This window comes from Mustela nivalis (assembly GCF_964662115.1).
Source record: "Mustela nivalis genome assembly, chromosome: 14".
NCBI lineage: Eukaryota > Metazoa > Chordata > Mammalia > Carnivora > Mustelidae > Mustela > Mustela nivalis.
The window spans coordinates 50,145,027-50,163,339 of NC_139033.1; positions in this window are offsets into that span (position 1 = coordinate 50,145,027).

The window sequence follows — 18,313 nt, forward strand, 5'->3', positions numbered from 1 at the left end:
GGAAGTGGAGGAGGGAGAGGATAAGAGAAGCACATTATTTTATTCCCTATTCCTTCCACATTTGCAAAAAAAGAAAAATATGTACCCAACATTGAACAGTATCTTACAGTCATAGAGCCTTTTTAAATTTTGCAAGATACATTCATATTCACATTTGATTCTCATTTTAGCCCATGAGTGGAGCCAGGTAGGTGTTTTTCTCAATTTCTAACAGCTGGGGAATGAGACTACTATTATGAACTCTGAATCTTACTGCTGCCTACCTCTAGTTATAATTTATTTCCTCCCTGATGAGTATATGTAAGTGTATGGAGTTTTGCTTGAAAAAACAGACATGTGGACAAATTAATCAGAGGATCTTAATAAGCTTATATTTCCTGGTGTGAAAGGGAAAGTCCTATTTTTTTCTCCACTTGTTCCACTTGTGTCCTGTCATCTGGTTCATGGCAACTCTAAATGCGGCAGTCTAATGGGAAGTTTGCAGTAAGAGAACAGCACAGTCAACAAGAAAAAGAACTGACTGCTTAGAACTCTTGTGTATTATTTTATTATTTAAAATATATAAATATAAAGTACATATTTATTTATTTATTTTGTCTACTTGGATTAGTTATTTCTTCTATTAGATTGGTGTATCCTAGGGGCACCCGGGTGGTTCAGTCGGTTAAATGTCTGCCTCGACTCAGGTCCTGATCCCAGAGTCCTGGGATCAAGCCCCACATAGGGCTCCCTGCTCTGCAGGAACCCTGCTTTTCCCTCTCCCACTCCTACTGCTTGTGTTCGTTCTCTTGCTGTGTCTTTCTCTATGTCAAATAAATAAATCTTAAGAAAAAAAAATGATTGGTGTATCCTAGGACTTTTTTTTGCAGCTCTGGATTCATCTTTATGCTACCCCATATCAAAACATTCAAACTTTTTTTTTACTTCAGAGATAGTATACAAATCCTTCCACTTCATTTACTGCCCTTTTCATCAAACACTTCCATTTTTTATTATACAAAGGAAATAGCATGAAACACTCTTCCCTTGTTCATTTAACTTTAAGATGCAATAAAAAATTTAGAAACATATTACCATTTGCTTAATCATAGTCCTATATATTATTTTCCTGCACAGAGTGTTGGAAGCTGTCCTGGTGTAGTGTGGCCAAGAACAAGTTAGACTCTAAGAAAAATATGAGTATTAAGGATTACTTTGCTGCAAAGAACAGAAGTCCACTCATTCTGGCTCGTATAGAAAGGAATTTTATTGAAAGAACATAACAGGTGCTATTGCAGTTAGAAAAGTTCATAAGACTAAGTCCTGCTCAGACACCCACGAAAGGACTGGAATGAGCAAGTTGTGAATAGAGGCTCTTCTGTCCACCACTCCTGAGGCACATTGGGCTTTGGCTTCTGTGACTCTTGCATGCTTGAGCCATTCTTTCTTTCTCTCGGTTGGCTTACACTGCTAACTCATGGCCTGCTTATTCATCTTTTCTTTTCTCTGCCCTTGCCTTCCATGTGCCTTGCTGGTTACTCTACGTCTGACAATACAGTGTAAGAGCTAATGGTCTTCCAATTGACTATTGTCTAAATCCTGACAAGATGTTTTCTCACTGTGAGTATGGAGTGGAGATTCAGCTGTGAGCTCCCTTTCTAGGGTCTGAGGGTACAGTGATCTCCATAAGAAGGAGGTGTGGTAAGAGAGGCAGTAATTTGGAAATGTTAGTATACCCAGATTAAAAGGCTGAAAGCCAAAATTAGAACCTGTTGAAATTGTAATTTTCTTGAGCATACTGAAATGAAGGACATAAGTAGAGAAATAGTATTAGTTGAGGGTAAAGACAGTACAGAAATTAATATTATTGTATTTTCTCTCCTAGGTAATAAGAATTGAGCTATTGTGTGCAGGAAAATATCCCATAAGAGTTTTATGGGATAAATTATATTCTGAGAAGGGTAGAAGTTTGAAACCACAGAGGAGGAGATCACTACTACCTCAAATATGTATAGATACTGTAACTATTATATAAAATGTGATTTTTATTTCCTCAAGTTGTGACTTTTTATATGTTGCCTTTTTTGTTTCCCATGGTAGAGGATATCTCCCTCCCTTTCACTCTCTTCCTTCAGACAGAAATCATATAGTTCTCCTATATGATTATAAATTTCTTGAAACATTTGAAAGAATAGCACTTACCATGATGAGCACTGAGTAACATATAGAATTGTTAAGTCACTATACTGTCCACCTAAAGGTAATGTAACACTATATGTTAACTACACTGTAATTAAAATAAAAAACTTAAAAATGAGAAAAAGAAGGAATAGCACCTATCACATTATTTTCATTCTCTTTATCTATATATTTAACTGTGTCTCTTTCCCTCCAATGGACTATAAAATTCTTGAGAGTATTGTATTTCTCCCATCTTTGTGTCTTTCCCATCTTTGCATTTAGTTCAGTGCCTGACACCTATCAGGCCCTCAATGAATGACAGAACTTTTTTGTTCAGGGAATGTTTTGGTTTTCAAACTGGAAAAAAAAGACCACATTGTGATTAAGAGGAGGTGAAATAGGAAGATAGCAAGAGGTGAATGTATTCTAGGAGAACCTATAAGCATGATCATAGAACTTCTCACAGTGTGGATCTTTGGGTGTCTGCACAGAGTGTGAGAGGCAATAAAGAATGGAAGTGGAGAGAGATTGTCCTGAGGTTGAGTACAAGAAAGATATAAACCTTTAGAAATGTAGGCAACCAGCTTAGTTCAGCTCTGAGCTGTCCTGTGGAGGAGAGATGAGACTTTATGGGATTCCAGATGACAAAGCTTGCACTTTGAATGGAGTTAAAGGAGGTTGATTTCAATGTTAAGTAAGAACTTTCAAGAAGTAGAAGAATACCAGGCGAGATTCTATTTAAAATAACTTACTAACAGAAAATGTTCAAACAGAAACTAATTATCTGAGAGAGATGACATAGAGATTCTTTTACTGGGTTGAAGGTTGTACCAAAAACTCTAAGGAACATTCCAGAGCTAACATTTCATGGTGTTATATTTGTGGAGCTGAATTGAAGCCTATGTACCTTTAAAATGTATTCCATAGCTGTGGGGATGTCTATATTCCTTTGGGGAAAATTCACTAATCAGGTGGAATAGCTGCTTCTTTGATGCGTTTATATGTATTTTTTTCTCACGAAAGTAAAGAAGAGACATAAAAAATAACATTTTAAATCATCTTGTACCTAAAGAAAAATATTTCAGAGATGGAAGAAATGACAGGCTTGTTAAGAGCAAGGAAGGCCCCCAAGAAGATTAGCAAGTATGAATCATGTGCCCAGATCAGAAGGGTTAGTTCAATAAGGCAAGCTTTAAAAAGGTCCATTGGTCCGATCCCCAAGAGACAGGTTATGAAATGACTGATGCCAATCAAATCTCAAGTTGAAGGCTCTGTGTATGTGAGTGTGAGTGAGTGTGCCTGTGTATTTCAACAGTTGAAATGTCAAATCAAAACCAACGTCAGTCATCATGGTGTCAGTGTGGTAGAGATGGAGTTGACATGTAGTTGTAGATTGGGGGAACTAAAAGGTCTCTCTAAATGTTGAGAATTCATCTCAGAGTGTCGACAAGCAAGAGCGGATTTAAGGCATAGTACATAATTCTAGACACGTATGTGGCTGGAAAAGTTCCTACATTAACAATAGAAGAATAACCGTTTACCATGATAGCAAACACTTTCCCACAGACTCTAATGGAGGCTTCTTATTTCTAATTCATTTAATCCAGAGTTATTGTCCTACACTTTCATTGTGTTCCCTACAACTCTTAGCTATTGACTATGGCCAGCCCTTTCTCTTCAAAGTTTCCTAGACTGACGGCTCTTGTGTCCTTAAATGTGATTTCTTTGGTTTTTGAAATGTTCTTACAATTACCTTCTGGTTATTCATTACAATTTAGAATTTAAAAACAAAACAAAACACTATACCATGTGTTTTAAATCATGGCTTAAAAAGTGAAAGTATCACAGGGTGTCTTATCATGAATGTCCTATATCATTCATTCCTAGCTGTCTAGCACTGTAAGTTTTCCCCAGAGCTGCCCCCAGCCATTGTCCACATCTCTCTCTGTTCAGTGACCTGCTACTGAAGGACAATGCAGCAGCACCTTCAAGAGGAAAGGAAAAACAGCATTACAATTCTTCAGTGTTACTGTTGTGACATCCATGAGATAGTAACTGACTTGTAAGTTTACCACATTTCCTGAGATTCTCCTCTATTTCCCTCTGTGTTACTTTTCAAAACACTTCTTTAAATTTAAGCTCTATCATAACAACATACTAAGTTAACAACAAGCTGTTGAATTTAAAATATGTGGAGCAAGGTCAAAGCTTTAAGCATCCCCCTTGTCTTTATCTTATTGACTAGGTTTTCCCTGTTTCATTGGGATTTGATGAAGTGTGAGCTCCTCAAATGCAGGAGCTGTGACTTATTTGGTTCTTTGGAATAGTACTTCCCATGATGGCCCGCAAAAAAAGCGTCCTTATTATTCATCTATTTTTTAAATACTTTTGAGCCTTAATTATGGTGCAGGCATTGTAGCAGGCTTGGGCAAACAGTAATAAAGAACACAGCAGACTAGTTTCTGCTATTAAAAGCAGGCAACATAGCATTTTGATTGGAAACAATCTGAATTTGAATATTGTACTAGTTATACCTCTTAGAAAATACATGACCTAGAGAAATCTACTTGTGCATCAGTTTCATTTATTTTTGAATCAAAAGTAAGAGGAATCTCGTTGGTGGGGAGACCTTGAGGATTCACTGAATTAATGCAAAGTGCTTTGACTACTGCCTGACATAATACATGTTAATGATTTTTATGATTATGGGGTTTATATTCTAGCTGAAGGATGGATAACTTAAAAAATAACAGGAAAGTGTGGCAAAGGTTATGACAAAGGAAGTCTGGAGTATTTATGGAGAATCCCACAGAGGTATCTGACCTAGTCGAAAGGGCAAGTGAGATCTCTGGAGGAAGCCAAGTTTGCTCTGAGATCTACTCAGTTAATGCTGTCTGACTGAACACCCACAGCAACTTTCCATTCCTGATGAGACTAATACTGAGTTTGAGAGTTTTTCAGGTTTCCCCATTTTCCTCTCTAATCCTTCTTCTGCTAGCAGCAGTGGTGGCCATTTTGGCCTTTTGTATCCTTCTGAAGCTTCTGCTTAGCAGATGATATGCACGGTCTCCTGCAAATATATTATTTAGTTGTTGTATGCTTTCCTTGGTTGATTTTAATTGATAGAGTGATTATAGCCAAGTATGAGAGGTCCTGTATTACATTCCACATGTCATGAGCAAAGTACTAGAAACAAGGTCTGGATAGAATAAATGTCTCAGATCTGATTTCAGTGCTAAAGCAAAATTATGAAATAGGTGACATTTATCTTTAGTGCTCAGTACATCTCTCTTACTAGCACAACACTGTAACCAAAGACCCATTATCATCATGTTTCTCTAGGTTTTTTTTTTTCCCCCTGAGGACGGACGGTAAACTAATAGATTGACCGAAAGTATGGTGTTGATAGGATAAGTGTATAATTTTTTTATCTAATATGACTTTTAATATGGAAGGTGCTAATTATTATTTCAGGATAATAGGCATACCACAAGACTTTCTTGGGCAGAGGAGGATATATAGTCATCTTAAGTATTAAAGACTTAATAGGCTTTGGGAGATACTTCATTGTGCACCTAATCAATGTCACCTCTTGCTTTAGGCACTCTTTACTTATAAAATTCAAGTGAGGAAATAATGATTAACCCATATTCATGCATCTATAATGATAGAATTTTCATTAAGTATAGATTATCTATTAATGATAGAATTATCATTAAGCCCATGATAAAGAAGATATTTTTTGATAGATCACATTCCCAGTACCTGTTGAATTGTACACTTCATAAGTGAATCTAAACTTGGGCTATGTATATCTTTTAAGGAACATTGGGGTATGTGTGTGTCCATGGGAATACATAGTCAGTAGAGTTGGCAACTCATTGCACTTCGTACACACCAAGACAAAGCACAATTAGGACTAAGATCAAAGCAAAACTATATCCAGTGGTAAATAATTCATAACACACTTCCTTTTCTCATCTCCCTTGCTTAACCCAAACTGAGATCCATTTTGTGTTCCATTGCTCCTTTGAGAAATAATCACTCACCACCTCAGCCCTTTTCCCAATTTCTGTCTTTCTGACAATGTCCGCTGTTTCAAAATACCTCATTATCTCCACTCTCCCACAGAGCCTGCAATGTGATGGCATTTGCCTTGCCTGAGGAATGAAGAGACAGTTTTTCCTCTCTCAACAATCCTGCACATTGAGATCTGACCAGAGCATTCTCAAGCTGGTTCCAAATGCATTCCCTGGAAAGGGAAGAGGAGGCTTGCTCATCCCCATTGTCACTGAGTGGGAGAATGTTCTGCCAGGTCTCCTGACAGATTTCTTAGTCAAAGAGAAAAGGTCTGTGGTGCTTAGAAAACAAAGCTATTTCAGGTAGCTTGGCTGTGAGCTGATAAACAAGGCCTGCGGTGAGAAATGTAAAATGTGTGTGTGTGTGTGTGCGCGCGCACACACACACACACACACACACACGAGCCTCCGGTCAGTTGAAGACAGAATTGACATACTTAGCAGTCAAGCCACATTGCTTTCTTTCTGACCTGTTGGCTACATATTCAGTTGATAGCTTCCTGCTACCTATCACAAAACAATAAAAATCTTTTAAGAAGACAGTCCAAATTGCTCTAATACCTTCTTTAAAGAGAACAAAAATGCAGAAAGTTAGCCTGTAGGGACTTCATTTTTCATAGATATGCAATTTATGGTGTTTAAATATAAGCTTTTGATTTTAGGTTGAAATGGTCTTGTCAAAAAGGTACATGAAAGACATTTATGCTGGGCTCTTTTCTACTTAGGGTTATAGCTGATCCTTCTCATGTCTTTTATCCCTAGAACACTTGACTGGCACCTGACTTCACTATTTTGTTGTAGTAAGTGATTCAGGGAAAGCTGTTTTCTGTTTTTCCTTTTTTTCTTCTTTGTTTTTAGTCATGGCGATAGATTTGGGTCAGAACTAGGGTGAGGTGAGTGAGGGCATTTGCCTCAGACACATTTAAGAGGGCACCAAAGAACCCAGTAATCAAGATAAGAATATTTTAATGCAATGTTAAAACAATTAAAATCAGTGCAAAAATCCATGTTAAGCAGCATATCAAAATTTTAAAATAAGGCAGGATTAATATTACTGATTTTTAGTTTTACCTCAGGCTCCGCTTAGGGCTGTGGATGACACTGGGTGGATGGAATGGCAACAAGCTGGAAAATAGGGTAGCATTTCCGAGGCAAGTGCACATCTATTTTTCTATCCCTTCCAAGAACACATTGACTGAGGGCACTATGGATCAGAGTCAACTCAATCACAGGCATTCATAGAGCAACAATTCTCCTCAGCCCTTAGATACCATAATCACATAAAACAGCCCTGAAGGCACAGTTCTCCAGTTAAGTCTAAAGAGAGTGAGGGGCAAAGGCAAGGCGGGGGGATTACACATCTGAGTGGATTTACTCAGTAGAAAAGATAGAAGGGAGGAAGGAATCGGAAGTTGGAGTTAGGGAGGGATCAGACCATTGTGGAAGGTTTCATGGTAAGACACACAAGAAAAAACTGCAGGGTGTGCACTGTATCATTGGCAGTGGTTCTGTGGGTTTCCTGAGAAAGGTGTTGGCATGGGAATTTGCACACTACGGAAAACCTTAGATATGTTACTTCATCTTTCTGTGATTCAGTATTTTTATCTGAAAAATAGGAATTATAGTATCTGCTAATCACAAGGAAAGCGTACACTGTTCACATGGTAAATGGTTATTATTTATTTATTTAAAATTTGGGGGGTGCAGGGGTAGGGGCAGAGGGAGAGAGAATCTCAAGCAAGCTCCACACTCAGTGCAGAGCTTCATGTGGGGCTTGATCTCATGACCCCAGGATCATGACCCAAGCTGAAGTCAGGAGTCCAATACCTAATAGACTGAGCCACCCAGGTGCCCCTGATTATTGTTTTTATCTTCATACTTCCTGTTGAAACACAGGAATTGATTCATAGCTGGGGTCTTCTGTGAGTCTCCTTCTTAAATAATCTCCCTCATATATATTTTGGGGTAAAATATATATAATATGAAATTACCTTTTTAACCATTTATTATTATACAGTTCCATGGTTTTAAGTACACTCATTGTTCTGCAACTGTCACCACCATCTCCAGAAATTTTTTTATCTTTCCAAACTGACATTCTATATTCATTAAACACTAACTCCCCATTTTCTTTTCTCCCTATCTCCTGGCAAACACCATTCTTTTTTCTGTCTCTATGGATTTGACTACTCTAGGTACCTTGTGTAAGTGGAATCATACAGTATTCTGTGTGTATGTGTTTGACTTATTTCACGTAGCATAATGTCTCCAGGCTCATAGGTGTTATAGCTACTGTCAGATTTCCTTCCTTTTTAAAACTTGAATTATACTTCATGGTATAAATATGTCACATTTTGTTTATTTGTGCATTTGTTGATGGACACCTTTTTGTTATTGGGAATAATGCTACAATGAACTTGGATGTACAAAAGTCTCTTTGAGTCTGTGCTTTCAGTTCTTTTGGGCATATACCCAGTAGTAGAATTGCTGGGTCATACAGTAATTCTATGCTTGAGGAATTGCCGTACTGTTTTCCGCAGAGGCTGCACCATTTTACATTCCCACCAACAGTACACGAGGGCTTCTTTTTTTCCACATCTTCATAAACACTTCTTATTTCTTGTCTTTCTGATTCTATCCATCTGACAAGCATAACGTGGTATCTCATTCTGGTTTTGATTTGCATTTCCCTGATAATTAGTGATGTTGAACATCTTTTCTTGTGTCTCATATCCATCTGTATGTCTTCCAGATTCTTTGCCCATTTTTAAATGGGGTTATTTTCTGTTGTTGTTACTGAGTTGTAAGAGTTCTTTATAAATTCTGGATATTAATGCCTTATTATTTATTTGATTTGTATGTATTTTCTCCCATTCTGTCAGTTGCCTTTTCATTCTGTTGATAATGTCCTTTGCAGAAAGTTTTAACATTTTGTTGATGTCCAGTTTATCTATTTTTTCTTTTGTTGCTTATGCTTTTGATGCCTTATCCCAGAAATCATGGCTAAATCCAATGTCATAAAGATTTTCCCCTATGTTTTATTCTAAGAGTTTTAGAGTTTTCTCTCTTATTTTTAATCTATTTTGAGCTGTTTTGGTACTGTAAGGGAAGGGTTCAGTTTCAGTCTTTTGCATATAGATAATCCAGTTTTCCCAGCACCATTATCGAAAGATGATCCTTTTCCCATTGAAATGTCTTGGCAACCTTGTTGCAAGTTATTTGACCATAGATACATGTGTTTAATTGTGGGTTTTCTGTTTTGTTTTATTAATCTATGTGTCTGTCTTTATGGTAGCACTATACTGTTTTGACTATTATAGCTTTTTTGTAAGTTTTGAAATCAGGAATGGAGAGACTTCCAACTTTGTTCTTTTTCAGGATTGTTTTGACTCTTCAGGGTTCCTTGGGATTACATATTCTACCTTATCTTTAAAAAAACAAACAAAAACAAAAACAAACCAAAAAATCTTCCAGTTTATTATTTGCCTTATGCCTGTTACAGCCCACATCTTGACAGAGTTTTTCTTCTCATTTTCTGTGTTTCCCAGTTTACCCCTTCTTAACGCATTGGCCCCTGGCTCTCACCCCTGCCACTCAGTACAGCTAATCTTGTCAGAGGTGTAGACTTTAAGTTATAAGATAAATAAGTAAGGATGTGATGCACAACATGATGACTATAGCTAACACTGCCATATGATACAGGATTTGCTTTCTTAACTTTCCTATATGAGTCCTCATCAGAAGGAGAATATTTTTTTGCTCCCCTTTTTTACTATGTCTATGTGAAAAGATAGAATCTGTTGTGATAGTCACTTTACAACACATGTAAATCAAACCATAATGCATATGTATACCTTAACCTTACTCAGTGATGTATATCAATTATTTTTCAATAAAACTGGGGAAAAAAAGATGTTTCTGTTCCTGTATTTAGGGGATACTTATTTTGTCTTATCAGTAGAATTTAAGAACATTAATCATTTCTCAAATCTTATTATAATACTCTTTCTTTGGCTCCTTAGAAACTGTATTCTCTGATTTCTTCCTATGTCTCAAGCTGCTCCTTCCCAATCTCCTTCTTAGACTCCTCTAACCATGTTCTGGAATCCTTTCTCTTCTACTTAGTAGTTGCTTCTAAGTGATCTAATGCATTTTCCTGACCTCAATGATTTCATGAACTTAACTACCAAATTTGGCATCCTGTAGTTTAACAATCAGGAAAAATAAAGGAGAGGTATAAAATTGTAAAAGCTCCTAAAAGTATCAGGGCTAAACAGGCATAACTTGGGGCAAAAGAGAGTTTATGTTAGGTCTAAGAAAATAGTTTATTTGTTATATTTTTTTTAAATTTAAACTTTTATTTTTGAGGTATCAGATAGCGCTCCTGAAATTTTTCTTTCTGGAATAGTTACCCGCTTGATTATGTATTTTAACCAAGGTCTTTGGGATTGCCTTGCATTTATTTTAAATGCATTAATTAAACTCCTATGAGAGCAAATATTTTTTTGCTCCTGATAAATTTGGCAATGATTCTGACATACCAGGTAGGGGGCTAGGATAGGAATTTGAAACTATACATGATTGTGTGGTTAGGTTACCCAGGCTTAGCCTGAAGCCATTTCAGATTGATTGAGATGATTTTCTAACACAACATTGTTAAATGTCAATACAAGAGAATATTTACATAGTGGGGCTTTGTCTGTTGTTATTGCTAATCCAGGCATATCTTGGTTTTCAGGGAAATTATATAAAGAGAGAGAGCAAGCACTTTCTGGGGCAGGGGGCAAAGGATTGGGCAAACATGGGACTAATGGCTCCAAGTGGTTCTCTTAAAGAGAAAGAAACAATTACTGTAGAAGACTGTGAGGTATAAGAGCTTGGAGATGGGATGGCCGGGCATTGAAAGGATCAGGTGCAGTGACACAGAGTGTCTTTTGACCCAGGTTGCCTTGATCAATGTTACAGGGCCTAGGCCAAAAGGCCTTTAACTCATTATTAGATCAAAAAGATTTAGCATTGAAATGTCTGGTAAGGCTGAGCATATTCAGATAGCCCTGCTTGGTGGCTTGATAACTGGAAGGATTCATGGGTGTATTCATGACAGCTTACTTTTTATATCCTGTTTACCCTACATGAAAGCTAGAGGTTCAGAGTTCTACAAAAGAACCAAGGGAATGTCAGAATTTATATGTGGATTTTTCCATTTATATCAACAGCACGTGTATCAGGGAGATAGTTAGTACTCATACCTTGAACCAGAGTGAGGAACTATGTTATTTATTTTCTGTATGTTTCAAGTTACCCAGTTGTAGCAAGACTTCTGAACACATTTAAATGCCAGATTAAGTGACCCACACCACGTAGATAACAGACTCCAACAAGGTAAAAAACATGATTGTCTTCTTGTGTAGACTATCAGCTCAGTGTCTTCCTTTCTGTTTGGTCCCCTGCCCACCTCACCACCTGGACCCTTAGGCTGGCTTTGCCTATTCTGATCCACCATTTGCTATGTTTTACTTGGGCCTAGCTGCCTTGATCCCCCCGCCCCCCGGATCATAATTCTGCCATTCTTTTGTTCTGCTGGGTAACAAAAGCTCCTCTGAATATGTATTCTGAGCCAAAGCATTCAAGGAATAATACTTTAAAGATTATTATACCCATAGAATTTGTTTGTCTTTGATCAGGGCCATTTTAAGTTTTTGTCCTACAGCAGTTAATTTTATGATGCAAGTGTTAAGACTTGTTATATGTGAGCTTGTGGGAAGATACTGCCTAGGGTAGGTGATGAGCTGGGCTTCTCCTTATCAGGAAGTGAGTTTTCTAGCATGGAGAAATGGCTAGAGCAATCAGTCGGCCAAAGAACCAGCTAAACTGGCTTTGTTTTCTTTTCTGAGGGATAAATTGGGGAAGCCTTGGGGAGTTGGGGGTTGGGATTGCTTAGGATGTTTGAACTGATTCCCTTTTGATAGTTAAGAAATCACTCTGGCATAGTCTGCTGTGGTATTTTTCACACTTTATCTAACATCCCGTGTCTCTGTTGCCTGAGAACTGTATTTATATTTACACTGTGAAGCGTGAATATGCTGCTGTCCTTTGGGGAAAGGGATTCATCAAATAATCCTTTTGCTTGAGTATTATTAAGTGGACCATGGCACTTCCTCTGCTTGTTTTTGCTTGGAGCCCTTGGGACATGTGAGGTGGCCTTGTCCAGTTCAATGGGTTTCGGCAGGGTGAGCCAGATTTAAAGAAACATAAATTCAGTTGAGAGAGTACGTAACATGGCGTAGCTGAATTATGGGCTTTAACAGGCAAACCAAATAGTTAAATGCAGGATGCTTGCTGTATGCTAAAACTTAAGGAATGCATATTCAATGCAATGCATTATTAAATACAACATTGAGCATATGGGTACCCACAATTAATGTATATAAATAGCTGATAAAATTGCTCAGTATTAGAAAGCTAGCGGCAAAAATGACCTCATATGTCAAGCAGACAAGTAGGCAGCTACCATTTTCTTTGTACACCTTACAGATGATAAATTAGTTTTATGGTCTGCATGGGGCCCTTATCACACTACAGCACCAAGTGCATGATAAAGAAAAAAAATGCCTTGGCTCAAAAATCGAACTGGAATTTGGAGTCCCAGCGGAGCTCATTTTTTAAATGTAAAGAATTTTAGCTCGCTTCCTTTGGGGAAGATTTATCGTGGCCAAGAGAAATGTAGATCTTGGTTATGTGTTTTGATTAAAACTTGATTTTTGTTTTTATTGACACTGGGTAGAATGTGAATCCGTCATAACTGGCTGCCTATTGATTGAGAGCCGTTTGGTCCAATGGGCACAGGACAAGAAAAACGAAGGAGGGTGTTCTGACTTTTATTTCCAGCTCTACTACTAACAGGCAAAGCTGACCTTGGATAAAACTTTGTAACTCTTCACTAGCCTTGCTTGCTCTGTTTAATTTCCCTCAACTCTGGTGAATAAACACTCTCTATTTTATCTTAAGTTCATAGGATGTAGGAGAGTGGTTATCCAGTATAAAGGAGGATAGATTACTTTGTCCTAGCATTATACAGGGCAAACACTACCTAAGTAGAAGGCATTACTGTACTGTGGGAGTGTGCGTGTGCATGTGTGTGTTGTGTGAAAAACCACTGATGTTAAAAATCTTGAGTGGAAAGAAACCCAGAAAGATAGCAGGCTCTGTCACAAGGTTTGTATGTGGTTTCTCAGCCTTTGTAACACTATGCCTCTTTCTGACAAACAAAAATCTCATATGCTGCTTTCCTACAATTTGCAATTCAAAATAAATGAAATATTGTGACTGAATTCATTTACTGTAATGGGACAGAGGCCTGCTTTGCTTTCAGATGGCAAGAGAGACCCTGTCCTCGCTGAACTCTGCTCCCTTGCCACCACTGCTTTGCCAGCCAGCAGTCTCCTTAGCATCATTTTCATATCAACCCCATCAGTGACCTATTTCATATCAGGCAAGCATCAGTGGGTATCTGTGATAGGATGCATTCCTATGCCACGAGGGTATGGGTGAAACTCTAGAGGTGATTAAGTTCCTTGTTAAGGACTACCATTATTCAGAGAGCTGGTGTTAAAAAGGGTCAGTTGGAGGGACAATGAGGGGTAGCTTGAAGGAAAGACTAAGTCTCTCCCTTTTTTCTTCTTTCTCTACTCTTTTGCTCCCCCTCTCCTACCCTGAAGTCTCCTGGGAAATTTTTTTTTAAGTTGTTTTTGGAAATTCACTTAATTTCTACACAGCACTGGAAACTGTGTTATCTGTTACCAGTTTCGGCATGGTAACCAGAAATGAAGTGTCTAGACCACCGTTGAGGAAATAGGCAGGTTTTCTCTAGAAGGAGCCCAGCTCTACGATACCCTAAGGGCAAGTCAGAGGCAAAGCCTTTGGGGCCCCTTTCCATTGAGGTGACTTCTCTATGATTTCACCAAAGATATGGCATAAATATATTTTGCTTCACAGCACAGTTTGCTTTGGTCCCTTTTTAGAGTCATAAGAATGGTATGTAAGGGAGCTGGTTATGTCCCTAAACTCTGAGCAAAGTGAATGTTTCTTCTTGGTTGACTTTAGTGCCAGGATTTCATGTGTGTCCCTGACTTTTCATTCATCCATGCATGTATTTGTTCTGTATATTTAGTGAGCAATCACTGGGCCAGGAGCCAGTGATGCAAAAGCCTTCATGACCCTGCCTGTCTCCTTCACAACCCTAGGATACCCCTCCTCACTAGCACTGCCATTTTCTTTGCTCATGTTTCCTGCCAGCTCTACTGAACATTATCCAGGCTTCGAGCATCTTTCAGTCTCTTGCAGCCAAGTCTCTGTATGTGATATTTCTCCACCAAAAACATCTAGGAGTGACTCCTTGTCATTCCTTTGATGTTCAGTTAATGGTCACCATTTCCAGGAAGACTTCCCTACACCTCTGAGACTAGATTGGCTGCCTCTCCCTCATAACTGATTTTACCACTACAGTGTTCAGTTTCATTTCATCTCCACTAGACTATATGTTCCTTAAAAGAAGAGATGGTCCTCACCAGTATATCACCAGCATCTACACAGTCTATGGCACATAGACAATACCTAATAAATACTTTTGAGTAAATCAATGCAACCACAGTGGTCTCTGTCTCACAAGCTGCAGGAGGGTGCAAGGCTGGAGCTTTAATCTCCTAGAGGGGCAGATTTCCCTCCTCCTGGGTATTGTAGTTTAGGAGTGCCTAGGTGTGTTGTTTGTAATGGCAAATACAGATAATGGAGAGGCTTTTAATTTACTAAATATTTAAAACAGTTATTATTTGTAGGCACCTGCATAGAACCAATCCCACTCTATATTAATGTTTTATATAATTACATGCCAATATCATTTGATATATAAATAATGCTCAGTGCCGGCTTATTAGGTGATGTACATATACATATATACTATGAAATCCCTGGGTATGATGGAAAAAGAAAGGCTATTTGGCTGTTCTTTCCTAGAACTATTAGATCTTGGAAATGCTCTATGAATCCATATAGGAGCTCTTGTCTAGATTGTCTACGTAACTGCTCGTGTATCTCCATGTGGCAGTTGTCATTCTCCATGTCTGGCAATAAACTTACCATCACTTAGAGGAGACTAATCTGGATAGGTAATGGACAGGGATGAATAAAGTCATTTTGTAGATGTGCAACTGTGGTCATTAAAAATAAAGCAGACCCTTCTCAGGGGGCTGCTAACCTTGCCAGCTAGTTGACATTGTTTAGATCAGAGGACACCCAGCCTGTGTCTGAACAGGAAAGAGAAGCAGCAGGATTTCCAAAGAAATGTTTGCTCATGGCTCCCTCCCCCAACACCCCCCTTCTAAAGTTTTACTTGAGTTTATTAGCAGCAGTGGAGCTGATTTGCAAAGTAAACGAAATGGTGTCCAGAAGTGGGGTCCAGCCTCCCAGTTATTAGAAACATAGAATGGGATAATCAATAGACATATGCACTGAAATAGCCTAATAACTTTTCTGCCCTTTCTCTCAGCTTATCTCATGGCTTTGTTCCCTCCCCTGTTAGTGAATATTTGGGCCCTAGAGACATTTGCAAAGGGACAAAATACTTTGTCCTTTGTCCTTTGGTAAAGTCACTCCAAAAAGTGGCACCTACAAGGGGGTCAGGGATTGGTATCTTTTTACAGAGATTCTAAATGAGCACATAGACACACATGCAAAAAGTAGGATTTATGCCTCTGAATATGGCTTGTAAGGAGGGAGTAAACCTCCTGAATTTAGCAATCAAATTTGTTAAGGCTTCTCTAAAGCCTAAACTTCCAATTAACAAGCAAATCATCATCAGACAGCCAGTGAATGGCAAATTCATTCCATTCAACATCTTTTCAAAAGTGGATTTTGTGCACTTATCTCCATGAAAACCCAGCAGGAAGATTTTCCCTGGGAGTGCTCCTACATCTGCCTGTTTTTAATGACGGTAATGGCAAGCAATATTCTACAATTACTTTGGCGATCTCATTTCAAGCATGCAAATCATATTATTGAAGAGCCCAGCAAAAGCCATTTGTTCCTTGGAATCACCAGATAAGTTCTATGGGGTGAACAAATGCTGCTTGGAGAAGGCCAGGCCCTTCTGTCTCGGAACCTCGGCTGCACAGTGGTAGAATTTGCTCACCAAGGTCACAAAAGACAACCTAAATACACATATGAAAGGGGAAATGAAATAAGATTTCATTCCTCAAGTGAAAGAGTCCTTCTTTTCCCTCCATTTGTGAAAGATTAGCTTGGTAACTCCTTTACTTAATTAAAAATAACATCACTAAAAGGAAAAAAAAAAACTGGCTGTTGGTAAAGTTCATGAAGTCAAAGCCAGGGCCCTTCTGAAGAGCAAGGACTTCTTCATGTACCACATGGTCCCAATACCTTTTTCACTTTTTTCCCTCTACCTTCTAGCTTATTCATCTGAGCTGTGATATAGTCATTCTTCTATACATATATTTAGAGACAGCGTAAATGGGATAAGGAAATTATTACAATATAGTAGCATTTATAAGGAATACAATTCATTTAACAAATACCATCTGCAAGGTTCAGTGGGGAGAGGGGAAAGACAGAGCAACAAAGTGATTCCTCATTAAAAGGGGAGGAAGTACCTCTTTAGGCTGGAATGATCAGGGATGATGTTACGCAGAGGTAGGAAGTGAATCTTAACTGGAGAGAGAAAACTGCAGCAAGTGATGGGGACTATGAGACCAATCTCAGAAATTGTGATGCACGCAAGAGGGGAGAAACCAGCTTATTTTTAACAAGTAATATAGAGGGATGCCTAGGTGGCTCAGTTGGTTAAGCTTTTGACTCCTGATTTCAGCTCAGGTTATGATCTCGAAGTTGTGAAATTGAGCCCCATGCTGGGCTCTGGGCTTGCCGGGGAGGCTGCTGGAGTTTCTCTCTCTTCCTCTATCCTTGCTTGCACACTTGCTTTCTAAAATAAATAAATAGATCTTAAAAAAAAAAAAAAAACAAATCAAAAACAAAAACAGTGAGGTATAGAACAGAAGGGAGTAATAGCAGATAACACTGCAGTGGAAAAACAGAGGCCTAGGTGCAAGGCCATTGTCAGCACTCCCAGACTATTAAGGGAGCCTTTTGTAAATAGGTGCTTTTTATCCAGTTTTGTCCACTTTGGATACCAAGATCTTGGCTCCAGTCATAAGAAGTGTCCCACTTTTTCAGATAGCTCATTTTAATATCTCTTGGAAACTTCTTTAATTTGAGGCTTCCTAAAAACACATATAGTTTAGGCTGAGACAAACAGAAAATACACCATGATATGTCAGCTTTCTTTCTTTATTTTTTTCAAGATTTTTAAAATTTATTTATTTGACAGAGAGAGAACTCAAGCAGGGGAGCAGCAGAGGGAGAGGGAGAAGCGGGCTCCCTGCACAGGAGGGTTTGATCCCAGGACCCTGAGGTTGTGACCTGAGTCAAAGGCAGATGCTTAACTGATTGAGCCATGCTGGCACCCCTCAGCTTTTTTTTTTTTTTTTTAAATAAACATATAATATATTTTTATCCCCAGGGGTACAGGTCTGTGAATCACCAGGTTTACACACTTCACAGCACTCACCAAAGCACATACCCTCCCCAATGTCCATAACCCCACCCCCCTTCTCCCAACCCCCCTACCCCCAGCAACCCTCAGTTTGTTTTGTGAGATTAAGAGTCACTTATGGTTTGTCTCCTTCCCAATCCCATCTTGTTTCATTCATTCTTCTCCTACCCCCTTAACCCCCCATGTTGCATCACCACTTCCTCATATCAGGGAGATCATATGATAGTTGTCTTTCTCCACTTGACTTATTTTGCTAAGCATGATACCCTCTAGTTCCATCCATGTCATCGCAAATGGCAACATTTCATTTCTTTTGATGGCTGCATAGTATTCCATTGTGTATATATACCACATCTTCTTTATCCATTCATCTGTTGATGGACATCTAGGTTTTTTCTATAGTTTGGCTATTGTGGACATTGCTGCTATAAACATTCGGGTGCATGTGCCC